This window comes from Mobula hypostoma, chromosome 1, assembly GCF_963921235.1.
Source record: "Mobula hypostoma chromosome 1, sMobHyp1.1, whole genome shotgun sequence".
Taxonomy (NCBI): Eukaryota; Metazoa; Chordata; class Chondrichthyes; order Myliobatiformes; family Myliobatidae; genus Mobula; species Mobula hypostoma.
This window is the reverse complement of record NC_086097.1, coordinates 140,147,129-140,167,648: the sequence shown is the minus strand read 5'-3', so window position 1 is coordinate 140,167,648 and position 20,520 is coordinate 140,147,129. Positions and strand designations below refer to the sequence as shown.

At 43.7% G+C, this 20,520-nt stretch overlaps 1 protein-coding gene across 1 annotated transcript in view; it reads left to right on the top strand.

Annotated features, from left to right (window-relative positions):
- Window positions 1-20,520, top strand: part of bbs9 (Bardet-Biedl syndrome 9) — a 389,410-nt gene that overhangs the window by 367,607 nt on the left and 1,283 nt on the right. The window lies entirely within an intron of this gene.

Sequence of the window (20,520 nt, the reverse complement as noted above, 5' to 3'; positions counted from 1 at the left end):
GATGTGCTCAAAGAGTATATTTGTTCTGAGAGAGTGGTATTCAGTAACAGCATGAAATTATGTAGAACAGATCTAAATCTAGGAAAAAGAGACTTGTTAAAACTTGGATGAGCCACATTGATGAAAGGATCTCTGCTGATTCAAGATATGAACATTTTGAATCAAACTGAGCATATGCCCATTCCTAGGAACTTGGCTGAATGTTAATAACATTTAGCATGCTGTTTCTTTATACTGTTTGACCGTGTGAAGATCCAGTCCATCTCTTCTACATTCAGAAGCAAGTGGCAGATAGCATTTGTATTTTTATTAGTCCTCGTCCCCTGCCTCTCAGAAAGTGATAATTTGAATAGAGTCTGCTTCCTTTCATGAGGATGTCTGTACACAAAAAAAAGTGGGTAATTGAGGTACTCTCACCCAGCAGAAACCCAGAGCTGAGTTCTTATCAGTTATGTAGAGTAACACTACAACGTTCTGTATGGGAACTTTATAAGGCAAAATGTTGACACTGATCCATATTAGGAAGTATTTTGGTAGGTTTAAGAGAATGCTACAGGTGAAGAGAGAGAGGAAATTTGGGAATTTAGGTCCCAGGCTGCTGAAGCTGTTGTTACAGTGATTAAAATAGTGGGCAATTGTGAAGGCAGAATTAGAGCATTGTAGTGCTGAAGGAGACTGAAGAGAATGAGGAGGGGATATGGTTAGGAAGCATTTAAATAAAAGGTGAATATTTTAAAATTTAAAACTTGAATCCTGTGGATATTAGCAAAAGCCTAAATTGATCCTGCCCCATATTCTCAATACTCCCCCAAATAATGATAATGCCTCCCTACAGTATTCCCAGAGTATAGCCAATTGACCAGTTGTTCAACAACTGCAGCTAAAGATTAAGTATCGGTCGCATTTGGGTGGATGTGCCCTGTCTGAGTTCATTCCTTCCCTTTTTAACGAATCTCATTGATTGTGCCATTTGAAGTTACGACTTCACCAGAGTTTGTAATGGGACTAAAGAATGTTTGTTACCACAGTAACTGTGTGCAATTCATGCATGTCTAAAAACAAATCTCTGAGAGACAATTAAGCTTGGAGTTCTTCACAATTATAAAAATGTTTTATTGCAAAGAATCCAGTACTTGTTCAGAAAATTAATCAGTTAGCGATTCTGGTAATCCAGATATCAAGAATTAAAATCCCACTATCATTTGATGCAAAATTCAGTTGATCAAAGGTAATGTAGGCTGGTACTGAAACAAACATCACTATGATGACTCTCGGACTGATAGAAAAACCCAGCTGAGACAAGGATATCCTCCAGTGAAGAGGATCTAACACCTGTCCCTGGTCCGCTATGAATCAAGTGCATTGCCATTCACTTTCTTATTATTTACAGTTTCATCCTGTTCTTAACTGACATTACGGCTTGCAGCTTTTGAAGGTGTTGGTATAGTATTTCTGTTATTCCCCATAATCAAATCATAAAACCATACACCTTTACAATTTCACTCTGAATATTAACCAGCTGAAATTTCACCCATATTTTTTCCATTTGTAGGCTGTATTTATATGGCTATTTTGCATTATTTTCTGGCTGTGTTAATGCTGGTATTGTGATTACATGGGAAAGGTATTTTTCTTACATATCTGTCAGCTTGTTTTATTTCTGATGTTTATACATTTATGACTGTGATTATACAAATGGTTACAGTGTGCAGCATCTACAGAATGCACTGCATTTACTCACCCATGCTGCTGACAGCACCTCAGAAGCCTATGACTTCTACAAGAAGGACAAGGCAGCAAGTGCAGGAAATACCAGCGCCGTCTATAGCAGGGCTTCCCAACCTAGGGCCCACGGACCCCTTGGTTGATGATGGGTGTCCATGGCATAAAAAACAGTTGGGAAATATGGGTTCCCCTCTTAGCCACACATATTCTGATTTGGAAATAATTTGCTGGCCCCCAAGAATTCTCTCCTCAGCAAAACTGTGGGAGTACCTTCACAACACCCTCTACAGTATTGAAGAGAGAGTTCACCAGCCATCTTCTCAAGGACATTAGGGGTAGTCAGTAAAAGATGGACATACCAGAAAGGTTCCCAACCCAGAATTAGCTTTTCAAAAAGAATTGCTACAAACCTTCAGTCTCCAGTGATTGTTTCTTTCTCCAGAAATCTTGCCTGACCTACTGAAGGTTTAGATATTTCTTCTCATCTTAAACCTCTATGTCTCACCCCATGACCTAGAACATAGAGGACCATAAGTTGATTAAAAAAAAGGCACAGAATTAGGCTGTTTGGCCAATCGAATCTACTCTGCCATTTCATTATGGCTGATCCATTTTTCTTCTCAGCCCCGATCTTCCGCCTTCTCTCTGAATTCCTTCATGCCCTGACCAACCAAGAATCTATCAACCTCTGCCTTAAATATACGTAAAGACTTGGCCTCAATAGCTGCCTGTGGCAAAGAATATTACAGATTCACCACTTTCTGGCTAAAGAAATTCCTCCTTATCTCTATTCTAAAAGGACGCCGTTCTATTCTGAGACTGTGTCCTCTGGTCTTAGGCTCTCCCATCATAGGAAACATCCTCTCCACATCCACTCTTCAAGGCCTTCTACCATTTGATAGGTTTCAATGAGGTCAGCCCTCATTCTTGTGAATTCTAATGAATACAGGCCAAGAGCCATCAAATGCTCTTCATATGACAAGCCATTCAGTCCTGAAATCATTCTCGTGAACCTCCTTTGAACCCTCTCCAGTTTTAGCATATCATTTATAAGCTAAAGGGCACGGACCTGCTCACAATACTCCAAATGAAACCTCACCAGTGTTCTATGAAGTCTCAACATTACATCCTTGCTTTTATATTTTAGTCCTTTTGAAATCAATGCTAACATCACATTTGCCTTCCTCACCACAGACTCAACCTGCAAATTAACATTTAGAGAATCCTGCACAAGGACTTCCAAGATCTTTTGAGCCTCAGTTTTTAGTATTTTCTCTCCATTTAGAGAATAGTCAACCCTTTCATTTCTTCTATCAAAGTGCATATCCATACATTTCGCGACACTAAATTTCATCTGCCATTTCTTTACCTATTTTCCCAATCTGTCCAAATTCTCCTGTAGCCTTTCTACTTCCTCAAAACCATCTGCCCCTCCACCTATCTTCATATTGTCAAACTTTGCAACAAAGCCATCAATTCCATCATCCAGATCATTGACGCGTAACATAAAAAGAATCGGTCCCAACATAGATTTTCCCTTGAGGAAACCATGCTGACAATTTGATCAAGTGCCTCCAAGTACCCTTAATAATCACCCAGAGAGTGGTGGATATATGGAATGCTCTGCCCCAGAAGGCTGTGGAGGCCAAGTCTCTGGATGCTTTCAAGAAAGAGATGGATAGAGCTCTTAAAGATAGCGGAATCAAAGGTTATGGGGATAAGGCAGGAACTGGATACTGATTATGGATGATCAGCCATGATCACAGTGAATGGCGGTGCTGGCTCGAAGGGCCAAATGGCCTACTGCACCTATTGTCTATTGTCTATAATCGACTCCAACATCTTCCCAACCACTGAGGTTGAAATGACTTGGCTGTAGTTTCCTTTCTTCTGCCTCTCTTCCTTCTTGAAGAATGGAGTGACATTTGCAATTTTTCAGTCTTGTAGAACCATTCCAGAATCTAGTGACTCTTGGAAGATCATTACTAATGCCTACACATCTCTTTAGCCACCTCTTTCAGAACCCTGGGGTGTACACCATCTGGTCCAGGTGACTTATCTACCTTCAGACCTTTCAGTTTCCTAAGAACCTTCTCTCTAGTTACGGTAACTTCACACATTTCATGACCCCTGATACCTGGAACTTCCACAATGCTGCTAATGCCTTCCATAGTGAAGACTGATGCAAAATACTTATTCAGTTCACCTGCCATTTCTTGTCCCCCATTACTACCTCTCCAGCATCATTTTCCAGCTGTCCGATATCCACTCTCACTTTTACACTTCATGTATCTGAAAAACTTTTGGTACCCTCTTTAATATTACTGGCTAGCTTACTTTTGTATTCCATCTTTACTTTCCTAATGATTTTTTTAGTTGCCTCCTGTTGGTTTTTAAAATCTCCCCATCCTCCAACTTCCCACTAATGTTTGCTCTATTATATGCCCTCTCTTTGGCTTTTATGTTGGCTTTGACTTCTCTTGTTAGCCACAGTTGTGTCATCTTGCCTTTAGAATATTTCTTTCTCTTTGGGATATATATCTCCTGTGCCTTCTGAATAACTTCCAGAAATTCCAGCCATTGCTGCTCTACCGTCACTCCTGCCAGTGTCCTTTTCCAATCAATTCTGGCCAAGTCCTCTTTCATTCCTCTGTCATTCCCTGTATCCTACTGTAATACTGATCCATCTGACTTTAGCTTCTCCTTCTCAAATTTCAGGGATGAATTCGATCACATTATGTTCACTTACCCTGAAGGGTTCTTTAACCTCAAGCATTCTAATTAATTCTGGTTCATTGCACAACATCCAATCCAGAATAGTTGATCCCCTAGTGGGCTCAACCATGAGCTGCTCTAAAAAGCCATCTCATCGGCACTCTAGAAATTCTCTCTTTTGGAATCCAGCACCACCTTGATTTTTGGAATCTACCTGCATATTGAAATCTCTCATGACTATTGTAACATTGCCCTTTTGGCATGGACTTTCTATCTTCCGTTGTAATTTGCAGGCCACTTCCTTGCTAGTGTTTGGGGGGGGGGGTCTGTATGCAACTCCTATCATGGTTTTTTTACCCTTGCAGTTCCTTAGCTCCATCCACAATGATTCAACACCTTCTGACCTGATGTCACCTATTTCTAATGATTTGATTACATTTTTTTTACCAACAGAGTGACACCACCCCCTCTGCCTTCTTGCCTGTCCTTCTGATGCATGGGCATTAAGCTGCCAGCTGTAACCTTCTTTTAGCCATGATTCAATGATGCCTACAACATCATACATGCCAATTTACAACTGTGCTACAAATTTATCTACCTTATTCCACCTTCAGTCCTGCATGCACCCTTTTCAATTTTGTCTGTCTTTTACATTGAAGCTCATCCTGTTGACTGCAATTTTGCCCTATCAACAGCCTCTCATCACTACTCATTGCCTCTGTAAACCAGCAACTTCATCTTCAGCCCTATATCTAGCTTGGAATTTCATCTATTTTGGTGTGATCTGCTCTTATTCTTCTAAATCTAGAGACCCTTCTGTAGATGTGTAGTGGGAGTATCCTGACTGGTTGCATCACCTCCTGGTATGGAAGCACCAATGCCCTTGAAGAGAAAATGCTGCAAAAAATAGTGGATACAGCCCAGACTATCATGGGTAAAGCCCTCCCATTGAACACATCTACACAAAGCACTGTCACAGGAAAGCAACATCCATAATTAGGGACCCCCACCCTCCGCAACTAAACTGGCCATTCTCTCTTCTTGCTGCTGCCATCAGGAGAGGTTACAGGGCAACTTCACTTGCCCCATCACTGAACTATTCCCACGACCTGTGGGCTCACTTTCAAGGACTCTTCATCTCATGTTCTCGATATTTATTGCTTGTTTGTTTATTTATTATTATTATCACAAGCTGGTAAAATCTGAGGTATAGGCATAGCCAAGCATGTTTATTTGTCAATTGCTAGGAACTTTCAGACTTTTCTAGTGGTGTTGAGTATTGTGGCTTTCTGAAGATTTGCATAGATTTTGCTGTTTAGCCCTAATTGTTTAATACTGTTGTTTAGTGCCTTTGAAATCATACCAGTTGTGTATATTACTCGACAATGTATCCTTTGTTCATGTTCCAAAATCTTTCAATTTCTTTTAATTCAGCATATTATTATTATTACAGTATTTATTTTTTCCTTTCTTTTTGTATTTGCACAATTTGTTGTCTTTTGCACACTGGTTGTCTGCCCTGTGTGGTCTTTCTCATGGTGACATATATGTACTTTGATAGTAAATTTACCTTGAACTTTGATCCATTGTAGATATTGTATTTAGTCTCCCCAGTCATTTACTGTGAAAAGCTGGAAGCCCAAGCATGGACCCCATTGACCTTCCACTAGTCATTGTGAAACAGATCCATTTACCCCTAATCTCTATTTCCTATCTGTCTATCAATTTTCAATCCAATCCATTATATTACATCCAATCCTGTGTCATTTAATTTAGTGCTAGTCTTTTACGTGGGATCTTATCAAAAATTTTAAAGTTAATTTGCATTAGTCTCCTCTGTTCCACTAGTTAGATCCTTAAAAGCCACTGTGATGTATCACCATATCAGTGCAGTGCCCTGCCACAGCACTTCCACTGAACACGAGTGTAACCACCTGACCAGGGTGGTTGGAAGTTTTCATTGTAAAGGAAAGGATGGGAGTATATGATGGAAGCAGTGGCCTGAGGTATTGATGGTCTAAGGTTGTCAAGAAGGAGTTACAGAGGAAAAAATAACACCCTGACTAACATTCTCTCTTTACTACTTAATGCCTGGATAAAACTCATGTTTGGCAGAGAATAGAATCTTGAAACTCTGGCTAATTTTCATTTGGCAGTTGATCATTTTTGAGCATAACAAGACTGCTGTAATTTGTTAAACACCAGGCTTTTAAGATCCTGCCTCACTATTGTTGCTGATTCATCCTGATAGAGATCAGACCAGTTTCCCCAATTCCCATTTGAGGTTTGCTGTAGTATCCCACTGCCAACCTGGTTGAGATAAGCTAACTCGACATAGAGCAGAAATTAGACTGGCTCCATCCAGGTCTGTATGAGCCAGTGTGTAAACAGCAAATGGAATCCTTGAGTCACCTGGGAGCTGAGTGTTAAGCTTTCAACAACTGTTTCTTTCAGAAGGTATAACAAAGTTCTGGATTGTGAATTGAAGTTTATTTTAAGTCTAATAATTTAAGATTGTCCATTTGAAATGTTGCATCTCTTTTAAAAATGGTAATTGCAGCAATCATGAAGCAGTTTGAAATCTGGACTGAGATTAGCTATATGTTTTACTGTTAGGGTTAGCATTAGGACAAAAATGACTCAACATAATGAGAATATTAAATTTTTTTGGTGTGAAGCCAAATCTTGAAGCACAAAAAAAAAGCAAGCTAGAAAATTGTTTTTCTGATCTAGTAATATCAAACAAGCTCCCCGTGGCACCTTGGGGCACACGTAGTGTGTACAGGGCAGTACTTCAGAAGATGAAATAGCTCACTCTGCGTGCCAGTAGATTTCAGCCTTAGAAGGAGAGTGCTTTTTATTGATATTTACAGATGGAATTAAGCAGTTTAGAAATGAAACCAGTGCAGCATTTACATCGCTCAACATTCCACTAATGCATCAGTAATGAGCTGCTTCCACTCTTTCAAAGTATGAGCAATCCCTTTACAGCATTTTTTGAATTATAGAAGAGGTTTCAAAGGAGTTAAACACTTAAATACTGTGTATTGAAAAAGTATTCAGAGCCCACAAATATTTTCACATCTTACTGTCTCAATTTCTAAATTTAAAATATATTATAGGATTTTGTGAGCTAATCTATAAAACATTGTGCATCATGTCAAATCAAAAGAAAAATTCCACAACCTGTCAACAATCTTCTAAAAATTAAAATCCAACATTGTAAAGCTGAAGAAGTACTCATCCCCTTTGTAATTACTGTGCTAACTTCCCTCAAGTGCAATACTTATTGCCTCACCAATATACCCAATTTGTTATTGTAGAAAATTTGAGGATCACCTGAATAAGCACCCCTTCTCTCTGTAAGGTCTAACAATATGGTAGATTTTCAACAGACCAAACCAAAATTAAGACAAAAGAGCATTCAAGGCAAGTCAAGGAAATGATAGTAGAAAAGCACAAATCTGGGGAAGATTTCAAGGCCATCTCAAAGGCACTGAACATACCTCAGAGCTCAGTGCAGTCGATCATGAAAAAGTGGTAAAAATATGAAACCACAGCCACACTGCCGAGGTCAGGCCACATCCTCTAAACTTAGACACCAGAGAAGACTGGCGTTTGGAAGAGAGGCTACTGTAACGCCAACAGTCACTCTAAGTGACTGCAACTGGAGATGAAATCCATGGCTCCACAACCTCTAAGACCTTGCACAAAAAGGGTATGTATGGAAGAAAGGCAAGGAAGAAGCCCTGGCTGAAAAAAGCATACCCTTGCCTGTAAAGAGTTTGTAAAGTGTCACCCAGAAGAGACTGTAAAGTTGTGGAAGGTCCTGTGGTCCGATAAGACTAAAGTAGAACTTTCTGGGCTCAACACTAAGCAGTACGTGCAGTGTAAATCTAATATTGTGCAACTGTCAGGTAACACCATCCCTACAGTAAAGTAGAGTGGGGGTAGCATCATGCTCTGGGGATGTGTTTTCAGCAGCAGGGACTGGAAATCTGGTCAAAATTGATGGGAAGGTGAATGCTGCTAAATACAGAGAAATCCTGGATGAAAACCTGCAAGCCTCTGCTAGAAAAGTTAACCTGGGAGGAAATCTGTCTTTCAGTAGGACAACAACCCAAATCGCAGTGCCAGAGTAACCATGGAGTGGCCCAGTCAGACTGACCTTAACCCAATTGAACATCTCTGGCAAGACCCTAAGTTTGTTTCCACCGCCACTCCCCAACTAACCTGGCACAGCATGAGCAATTTTGCAAGGAGGAGTGGGCAAATCTTGCTCCATCATGTTGATGAAAGCCCATAGAGACTTATCCCAAAAGTCTACTGGCTGTAATAGCTGCAAGAAATGGTTCAACTAAGTACTGAGCAAAGGGGGATGAATACTTTTGAACTATGGATATTTCAATTAATAAGTTTTTAGTTATTCATGCTTTGTTTTTGCTATACTGTGAGGGGAAAAAGGGAGCATGCGATTCACAAATAAAAATTCTCAGTTCAATTGATCAAAGTCCCTGGTTGTAATACTCATTTATGTGAAAAAAGGGTTGGGAGCGGAATACCCTTACGAGGTACTGTAAATGTTTGACATAATTGTGTGAAGTTGCCATTAAGCTTGTGCAGTTTGTTTCTTCCTGCTCATTCTCCACAACCTCAATATTCCAATTTTACAAGCAACTATCTGATTAACTTTGATGCATGGACCTTACTTTGGCCTTTTGCTGCCCTATGGTTTTTAGAGTCAGTACTTCTGATTACAGCTGTATTGTGCCACATCAGCATTCCATGCTTCTCACGTTAGTCTAGTCAGAGCTTTAGCTGGGCTGGAGAACATAATTTTCAGTACAGGGCAAGAGCAGCAAGGTGCATTTCTCTCAGCTTCACTTTTGAAACATGTTGGAGCTCCAGAATATGGGAAATATGCAACAGGTAATGAGTACACTATATCAGCACCATCTGAGTGGTCAGAGAGGAGTGAGTCATTTATAGGCACTATGCCAGTCGTGAGCTGCACTGTGAAAAGTTCTGTCCACTCAATCTCCACATCAGTTGCTGTGTTCACTTCAAGCCTATTCTTTAGACCACATGAAAGACATAAACACCTATGTCAGGATGCTGTTCATTGACTATAGTTCAGCATTTAATAAGATCATTCCCACAATCCTGATTGAGAAGTTACAGATCCTGGGCCTCTGTACCTCCCTCTGCAATTGGATCCTCAACTTCCTAACCAGAAGACCACAATCTATGCAGATTGGTGCTGACGATCAACACTGGCGTACCTCAGGAGTGTGTGCTTAGCCCACTGCTCTACTCTCTATATACACATGATTGTGTGGCTAGGTGTAGCTCAAATACCATCTATAAATTCGCTGACAACACAACCATTGTTGGTAGACTCTCAGGTGGTGATGAGAGGGCGTACAGGAGTGAGATATGCCAACTAGTGGAGTGGTGCCGCAGCAACAACTTGACCCTCAACATCAGTAAGACAAAAGAGCTGATTGTGAACTTCAGGAAAGGTAAGATGAAGGAGCACATTCCAATCCTCATAGAGTGATCAAAAGTGGAGAGAGTGAGCAACTTCAGGTTTCTGGGTGTCAAGATCTCTGAGGATCTAACCTGGTCCCAACCTATCAATATAGTTATAAAGAAGACAAGACAGCGACTATACTTCATTAAGAGTTTGAAGAGATTTGGTATGTCAACAAATACACTCAAAAACTTCTATAGTTGTACCATGGAGAGCATTCTGACAGGCTGCATCACTGTCTGGTATGGAGGGGCTACTACACAGGACCAAAAGAAGCTGCAGGAGGTTGTAAATCTAGTCAGCTCCATCTTGGGCACTAGCCTACAAAGTACCCAGGGTATCTTTAGGGAGCAGTGTCTCAGAAAGGCAGCATCCATTATTAAGGACCTCCAGTACCCAGGGCATGCCCTTTTCTCACTGTTACCATCAGGCAGGAGGTACAGAAGCCCAAAGGCACACATTCAGCGATTCAGGAACAGCTTCTTCCCCTCCGCCATCCGATTCCTAAATGGACACGACCTCGCTTTTTTTAAATATACAGTATTTCTGTTTTTGCACATTTTTTAATCTATTCAATATACATAATTGATTTACTTGTTTATTTATTATTATTATTTTTTTTTCTCTGCTAGATTATGTATTTCATTGAACTGCTGCTGCTAAGTTAACAAATTTCACATCACATGCCGGTGATAATAAACCTGATTCTGATTCTGATTCTGAACATCTGAAAAGATTCAAAAAATCTGGAGAGAAACTGCAATGAATTAAGAGAATAACTCAATTCTATCTGTAAGGTGTACTCCTGCAATGATCAAATGAAAGATGAAAAATAAACCTTGTTGGGCCATGAGAGATTACTTTTCTTTAAGCAATCCATCAAAATTAAGGATGAATGTACAGAGGTCTGCTCTGTGGGTGTTATTCTCGCTCGCTTGCCATCTTTTCTCTCTTTTGGCAGAGTAATTTACCCAACTCAGTGCCAGCAAGAAGCAGATGGTTTCTGCATTGGGAGAAGCACCAGCAAGGAATGGGAAATTGTTTGTACCAAGCCTCTTGTGTCTCCAAAAGAATCACATCTCCATTTACCCCTCATCTTTCTTCCAAAGAGAATCTTCTCCCTTGCTCACAGATTCCTCACATGAGATCAGCTTCATTCATGCCTATTCAGAGTTTACAGAATATGTCAGTCTCCCTGTCCTTCTCTCTCCTGCTCTTGCCTTATTCCCTTCCATATCATGAGGAAAATTTAAGGAAAGTTAACTTAAAATATTTAAGGGATCAGAGAAGCAACAACACAGGAAAAGGGTGGGTGGACTTCAAAAAATGTATTGAGCCCTGTTTCATCCATCAACAGTTTTCCACTGACTGAAATCGTGTTGGGAGTTTGTTCTTTATGGAACTCCAGTTATAAGTAAAAATGACTTTTATTTTACAGCCACTTGATACTGCAGAAAGTAGAAATAGATATGAATTGGCAAATTCATTATAACCCAGAGTGCACACTTGATAACATGCATTGCAGTAGCTATTTCACAGATACTAAATGTCACTGTCTCACATCTTTGGTTTGCTGCCATATAGAAGTGTGATTCAAGAAACAATTTTTAAATCAACCTTCACTCATCAGATCCAAAATGATCCAAACAGACATTGGTGCCCAAACTGAGCATAAGGATCTGTAGGCAGTGAGGAAATAACCATTGAATCCGTTGGCCAGATCACTGCGAGGCATCCTCAGCTTGTCTTCTACCCCAGTGTAGATTATTTTCTCCAGTTAGTGTAACGGAAGGATCTTCCGACAGTGCAGTGGTCCTGAGTACTGCGCATGGTAGTATAGCACCCCCTCAGCACTGTCCCTCTCACAGTGTGACACCCCCTCAGCACTGTCCCTCTCACAGTGCGACACCCCCTCATCAGTGCCCCTCTCACGGTGTGATACCCCCTCAGCACTGTCCACCCCGCAGTGTGACACTCCCTCAGTACTGTCCATCTCACAGTGTGACACTCCTTCAATACTGTCCATCCCACAGTGTGACACTCCCTCAGTACTGTCCATCCCCCAGTGTGACACTCCCTCAGTACTGTCCATCCCCCAGTGTGACACTCCCTCAGTACCGTCCATCCCACAGTGTGACACCCCCTCAGTACCGTCCATCCCACAGTGTGACACCCCCTCAGTACTGTCCATCCCACGGGGTGACACTCCCTCAGTACTGTCCATCCCACAGTCTGACACTCCCTCAGTACCGTCTATCCCACAGTGTGACACCCCCTGAGTACCGTCCATCCCACGGTGTGACAGTCTCTCAGTACCGTCCATCCCACAGTGTGACATTCCCTCAGTACTGTCCATCCCACGGTGTGACACTCCCTCAGTACTGTCCATCCCACGGTGTGACACCCCCTCAGTACTGTCCATCCCACGGTGTGACACCCCCTCAGTACTGTCCATCCCACGGTGTGACACCCCCTCAGTACTGTCCATCCCACGGTGTGACACTCCCTCAGTACTGTCCATCCCACGGTGTGACACCCCCTCAGTACTGTCCATCCCATGGTGTGACACTCCCTCTGTACTGTCCATCCCACAGTGTGACACTCCCTCAGTACTGTCCATCCCACAGTGTGATACTCGCTCAGTACTGTCCATCCCCTCAGTACTGTCCATCCCACAGTGACACCCCCTCAGCACTGTCCCTCTCACAGTGTGACACCCCCTCAGCACTGTCCCTCTCACAGTGCGACACCCCCTCATCAGTGCCCCTCTCACGGTGTGATACCCCCTCAGCACTGTCCACCCCGCAGTGTGACACTCCCTCAGTACTGTCCATCTCACAGTGTGACACTCCTTCAATACTGTCCATCCCACAGTGTGATACTCCCTCGGTACTGTCCATCCCCCAGTGTGACACTCCCTCAGTACCGTCCATCCCACAGTGTGACACCCCCTCAGTACCGTCCATCCCACAGTGTGACATTCCCTCAGTACTGTCCATCCCACGGTGTGACACTCCCTCAGTACTGTCCATCCCACAGTGTGACACTCCCTCAGTACCGTCTATCCCACAGTGTGACACCCCCTCAGTACCGTCCATCCCACGGTGTGACATTCCCTCAGTACCGTCCATCCCACGGTGTGACACCCCCTCAGTACTGTCCATCCCACGGTGTGACACCCCCTCAGTACTGTCCATCCCACGGTGTGACACTCCCTCTGTACTGTCCATCCCACAGTGACACCCCCTCAGTACTGTCCCTCTCACAGTGTGACACCCCCTCAGCACTGCCCCCTCACAGTGTGACACCCCCTCATCAGTGCCGCTCTCACAGTGTGACACTCCCTCAGTACTGTCCCTCTCACAATGTGACACCCCCTCATCAGTGCCCCTCTCACAGTGTGACACCCCCTCATCAGTGTCGCTCTCACAGTGTACCACCCCTCCCACAATGTGACACTCTCTCCGTACTACCCCTCCCAGTGGGATTGTTAAACAATCTGAAGTAGACCCATGGGCTCCTGTTCCCACTGACAGGTTCTTTGGAAACATTCACCTTGTTTTCTTTTAATAATTAACATTTTATCAGTAATATAGTTTGAGCAAAAATAATCCCCTTCAGAAAAGAGGTCACATATGTTGCATTGACATCACTAAACACAACAGGATTACAGTAAAGTTTAAACCTTATTTCTCAATTTCATCTACTTAACCAAGTAACTATCCTCCTTTACTTTGGCCTGTTTGGTACCGGGGACAGCTTGAGTAGTTTGTTCTGTGGTTTTCTATCTCCCACATAGTCACATGGACTGTGCATTCCTGAGAGCTGTGGTGAACACAGACACTCCTGATAGATTGGCTATGTCTGCATTTAGCCTGCAATCTACCCCATCAATGTTTCACTCCATCTCCATCCCACTTATATTCCCTCCGTATTGTTAATATCCATTACCTCAGCAACCTCACCTAGACTTACAATTCAACTGCTTCTATGGTTAACTTTACTTTGTCTCTGCTCACCAGTGCCTCTCACTTCCCCCTCACTTCCCCCTCCCTACCCTTCCCTACACCCCCTCTCCTCCTCTCTATCAACCCCTCTATCAGCCACTTTCTCCTCCCTTTCTCTCCCCCACTCACCCCTCCGCTCCCCCTCTCATCCCCCTCGACCCCCTTCCCCCTCTCCAACCACCCCTCTCCAAACACCCCCCTCCCCCTCCCCCTCTCCTCCCCTCTCCTGTCTCCCCCCTCTCTCCCCCACTCACCCCCTCCCCTCAGCCCCCACTCACCCTCTCCACACACTCACCCCTTCTCCCCTTCTCCCCCTCTGCCCCATCTCTAAACACCCCCCTCCCCAAACACCTCCTCCCCCCTCTCCCCTCTCCCCATCTCCCCCCTCAGCCCCCACTCCCCCCTCTCCACACACTCCCCCCTTCTCCCCTTCTCCCCCTCTGCCCCATCTCCAACCACCCCCCTCCCCCTCCCCAAACACCCCCTCCCCCTCCCCATCTCTCCCCTCAGCCCCCACTCCCCATCTCCCTCCTCAGCCCCCACTCCCCCTCTCCACACACTCCCCCTATCCCCCTCTCCCCCCTCCCCCTCTCCCCCTCCCCTTCTCCCCCTCTCCAACCACCCATCTCCAAACACCCTTCCCCGTCCCCTCACCCCCTCCACCTCTCCTCCCCTCTTGTGTCTCCCCTCTCTCCCCCACTCCCCCCTTCCCCTCCCCCTCTCCCCTTCTCCCCCTCAGCCCCCACTCCCCCCTCTCCACACACTCCCCCTTCTCCCCCTTCTCCCCTCCTCCCCTCTGCCCCCTCTCCAACCTCCCTCTCCCCCTCTCCCCCTCTCCCCCTCTCCCCCTCTCCCCCCTCCCCTCTCCTCTCTCCCCTCTCCTCTCTCCCCTCTCCCCCTTTCTCTCCTCCCCTCGCTCCTCCCCCCCTCCAACCTCTCTCCTCCCTCTCTGTCTCTCTACCCTCTCTTCCCCCTCCCCTCCACTCCCTCTTTTTTCTCTTTTTCTATCTCTCAATCGGCTCACTCACAGAATTATTCCTACTGATTGCTCCTCAAAATGCAGTGCTTAATCTGCTTGCATTAATCCTTCTTTGGCCTGGCCTTGTATTAATCTTAATAAAGTTAGAACAACTTATTTGCTTTTATCACCCATTTTTAATCGAACAACCTTGATACTTAGTGAACACTTGATTAAAATTGTGTGAAGTTTTTTTGTCCCTGGAATGGTCTTTGACTTGAAGGTGAAACTTTGCTGATCCTGTGCCTCTTGCTCTCAGTATCAAGAAACCCCTGTTTAAGTGTCAATCTGCATCTTTACAGAAGATTCAAATCAAAGGGTTGGCATTCTGCAAACATGTTGCCCATGAATGGTTTCATTACTGCAAACCACATGGCTGATGTGCATCAAGACTTTTACTTCAGAGTGAATGTCCTTACCAATTGCTCAAAACAAGCATTATCAAATGTAGAAGCAAACCTAGTCACCCTTATTGTGTTTACAATAATGCATAGTTGGTGGTGGCCATAGGTATAATTCAGTTGCTATTTCTCCTGACATTGACAAACTACTCTTGCTTTGCTCCCATAACTTACAGCATTTGTTAACACTTTGTATTGGTTCTCCATCGATAGTTGACTATCTAATTCCATTTATCCAGCCCTTCATAAAGTATAGCTTCCACCACAGCATGGTAACTGAGCCAAATGTTGCTTTCAAATATGTTCTTAAGGTTACCCAGACCATCTGAAACAAATGAAAATGTTTTTTAAAAAATTGATTATACTGTAATGCACTCTGCTGAAATCAAGGCCCTTGGTTGTAGGACACAGCTATTTAAATTGTCTGGGACAATGTAAAAAGCCGGGTCTGGTTCAATGTTGGACATTGTCCAGGAATGTCTATTGCATGACTTATTTGTTCACTGATGAGAGAAAATCTTACGTGGTCTGGCCTATATGTGACTCCAAACCCATGTGAGGGAGTACTCCCTGAAATGGTCAAAGAAATGTGTCAATCTTGTAAATTATTGCTTTTATCTTGTGTATTGGCCTTAATTTTCTACTGAATTGTTAAATGAGTAATTCACCATGCTGTTACTCACACGTGACTACAGATGAAATCATTCGGAGTCCTGCTGAACAGAAGCCCTGGATGAACCAAGAGATCTGAGGGCTAGATCGATGGCATTCAGGTCTAGCGACCAAGTAAAGTATAAGAGGTCCTGGTACAACCTCTGGAAGACTATCTCACATGTGAAGTGGTAATTCCAGACCAAACCTGAATCACAGAAGGATGTTCAATAACTGTGGCAGGCTTGATTGCCAAAGTGATACCAAGTGACATAGGTGAAAACAAGGTTTTGCTCCCAGATAAGCTCAACGCCTTTTATGCTCACTTTGACTTGACAAAACATGGAGGCATCTTCATGAACATCAATAGCCCCCAAAGACCCTGTGATTTCAGGCTATGAGTCTGATATGAGAGCATCCTTCAGTAGAATGAACCCATTGAAAACATCTGGCCCAGACAATGTATTTGGCTGAGTTCTGAAGACCTATGCTAATGAACTGGCTGGAGTGATAACTGATGTCTTTAAACTCTCGCTTCAGCAGTCTGAGGTACCCACCTGCTTCAAGCAGGCTTCAATCATGCCAGTACCCAAGAAGAATGTGGTAAACTATCTCAATGACGATCATCCAATAGCACTTACATTCACTGTGATGAATTGCTTTGAGAGGTTGGTGATGGAAAATATCAACTCCTGCCTAAGGAGTGACTTGGATCCACTCCAATTTGTCTACCGTCACAACAGGTCAACAGCAGATGCCATTTCATTGGCTCTTCATTCAACTCTGGAACTTCTGAACAGTGAAGGTGCATAGATCAGAATGCTCTTCATTGACTACACCTCTGTATTCAACACTATCATCCCCTCAAAACTAATCAATAAGCTCCAAGGCCTTGGTCTCAAAATCTCCTTGTGCAATTGAATCCTCAATTTCCTCACTTGCAGTCTGGATTGGCAACAACATCTCCTCTACAAATTTCCTCAATACAGGTGTATCATAAGGCTATATGCTTAGCCCCTTGCTCTGTTCACTTTATAGTAATGATGCTGAGGCTCAGTACAACTGTACTGCTACATTTTAGTTTAATGATGACACCACTGCCATTGGCAGAATCAAAGGTGTTGACAGATCAGCGTATAGGAGGAGATTGAAAATCTGGCTGAATGGTGCCATAACAATAACCTGTCGCTCAATGTCAGTAAAACCAAAGAGCTGATTATTACCTACAGGAGGAGGAAACCAGTCATCAGTCAGCCAGTTGTCATCAGGGGATCTGAGGTGGAGAGGGTCAGTAACTGTAAGTCCCTCAGCATTATCATTTCAGAGGATCAGTCCTCGGTCCAGTACATGAGTGCCATTATCAAGAAGACATGGCAGCACCCCTACTTTCTTAGAAATTTGCAAAGATTCAGCATGTCATCTAAGAACTTTGACAAACTTCTATAGATGCACGGTGGACAGTATAACGGACTGATTGCATCACGGCCTGGTATAGAAACACCAATGCCCTTGAATGGAAAAGCCTACAAAAAGGAGTGAATGCAGTCAGACCATCACAGGTAAAGCCCTCCCCACAATTAAGCACATCTACAAGGAGCACTGTCACAGGAAAGCAACTTCCATCATCAAGGCCAGGCGGCATCTATGAATGATATTTCAAGCCAAAACCCTTTGGCAGGACTGGAGAAAAAAGCTGAGGAGTTGATTTAAAAGGTGGGGGGGAGGGGAGAGAGAAGTACAAGGTGATAGGTGAAACCTAAGTGGGGGAGGGATGAAGTAAAGTGCTGGGAAGTTGATCGGTGAAAGAGATAAAAGACCATGGGAAAAAGAAAAGGGGGGAGGAGCACCAGAGGGAAGCAATGGGTGGGCACTCCTTCACTATTTCCCGTCCCCCTTTCCCTCTTTCGCCTTATCTCCTTGCCCACCCATCGCCTCCCTCTGGTGCTCCTCCCCCTTTTCTTTCTTGCATAGCGTTCTGTCTCTTTCACCTATCAACTTCCCAGCTCTTTACTTCATCCCTCCTCCTTCAGATTTCACCTATCACCTTGTGTTTCTCTGTCCCCCTTCCCCCACCTTTTAAATCTATTCCTCAGCTTTTTTTCTCCAGTTCTGCCGAAGGGTTTCGGCCTGAAACATCGACTGTACTCTTTTCCATAGATGCTGCCTGGCCTGCTGAGTTCCTCCAGCATTTTGTGTTTGTTGTCTGGATTTCCAGCATCTGCAGATGTTCTCTTGTTTGTGGTTTTCCATCATCAAGGCCCCCCACCATCCAGGCCATTTTCTCTTCTCACTGAACCCATCAAAAAGGAGATACAGGAGCCTCAGATCCCACATCACCAGGTTCAGGAACAGTTATTATGCCTCAACCATCAGACTCCTGAACCAGCATGGATAACTTCACTCACCCCAACAACGAACTGCTTCCACAACCCATGGACTCACTTACAAGAACTCTACAACTCATGTTCTCAATATTTATTACTTATTATTTATTATTATTATTTAGTTTTTTTTCTTTTTTATATTTGCATAATTTGTTGTCTTTTGCACATTTGTTGTTTGTCTTTGTGTGCAGTTTTTCCATTGATTCTATTGTGTTTCTTTCTATTTTCTATGAATGTGCACAAGAAAATGAATTTCAGGGTAGTATATAGTGACATATATTTACTTTGATAATAAATTTACTTTGAACTTTGAACATACCGTGGCTGTGGGCTGGACTACACATGGACAATTAGTCTGGGCATCTGATCTTATATTTTGGGGCACTGAGAACAGGATGTGATTTATTACTGATGCTCTCCATTGACAAATGGCCTACTCACAAGGTACTGTGTTAAGAAATGCCCTCTGTAACTCCAGGGTGACAGAGGGCAGTGTGTGTGCACCCCAGGATGACAGAGGAGATGTCTGTATGTGTGTATCCCTGTGTGATAAAGGAGGTGTGTGCTTGCACCCCATGGTGTCAGAGGTCAGTGTGTGTTCCCCAGGGTGAAAGAGAGGTGTGTGTGTGTGTGTGTGTACCCCAGGGTGATGAAGGGCAGTTTGTGTTCCCCAGTATAACAAATGCCAGTGTTTGCAACCCAGGATGACAGAGGGTACAGTCATGTAGTGACCCTTTCCATCTGCCCTGTCCTAAGCTCAGGACTGCCTTCTGAAATTGCTAGGCGTCTCTACCTCTCTCACATCAAGCTGCTGCTTGAAGCCTCCTCTGACCGAGCCACTGGACCGCTCCTGAAGCTGGTTGTCAATCTTTGCTTCCTTGAACCAAGTTGGCGTTTTGTTGGGTGCTATATAAATGGAGAATAAGCTAACCATCTATCCAGCACTGAACTCTTGGCCAGTTCTCATCACCCCACATGTTTCCCCAAGCTCTGCATCGCTACTAGGCCAGAATTTGGGCAGCAAGGGTTTTCAGTCTGTAGGGTGGGAATGTGGATGTTCTGCAGTGGAAAGAGACAAGCTCCCCACCTTGTCACTGTGGTTGGGTGGTATCTGTGTGTGTGTAGAGTGGGATTATTGTATGGGTGGGTGTCTGTGAGCAGTATGAGAGTGGGATCAGTGTGAAGTGCATTACTGTTGTATAGTGGGTACGTGAGGAGGCTTGCTGAATGAGGGCAGGTCGCTGTGTGAGAGACAGGTCAGTGTATGGGATGAGTGACGTGAGGGTGGTTGCAGTGAGAGGTGGGGGTCACTATGAAGGGTGGAGGACTGTGAGGACTAGAAGCCGCTGTGTGGTGTGGGCCACTGTGCAAGGAGTCAGGGTCATTACCGAGTGGGTCATTGTGTGAGGGGCAGGATCACTATGGAGGGGTGCTGCTGATATATGTGGATACTGCACTGCTGGAATTGAGTGATGGAAAGTTTAATTGTAGCTGAAAAATTTGTGAGTTGGCTGACCTTTCAGAATGATATTAACTGAAGAAATAAAATTCCTGAAACTATGGTAACCACTTACATAATAGAGCAGGCGGACCAGACTGTTGATGTAAGCTACAGTATGTAATTTATATTTTTAATATTACTGATTTGTAATAATTTGTAATAAGATGACAGGGGATGGAAATGTTCTCTAATTTGTAATTATTGGAAAGGGGGGTTTGGAAAAGCACTTTGGGGAGAATAAGGCGGAAAGATTTAGTGAGGTACAGGGTATGAATTGAGAAACAATGGGGGTTACCTCACTATTGACTCCTTTCCATTGCTACTTCTGTCCTCCCTATAGACTCCACATCTTGATTTTCCGAACCTGTGCTTATCTCATCTTTTATTCTCAGAGTTCTACCCCTCATTTGGAATGTTGTACGTTGGAATATTTGCTTCCTAGACTTTGTTACCTTGCAACCCCACCTCTCCAATGGTCACTGAATCATACCCATTTATTTCTTTTTACTCCATTAGAGAGAGGCTTTGAATAATTTCTTTCCCCCCAGCCCCCAGCCATATGTGCAGCTGCAATCTTTTCTGGTA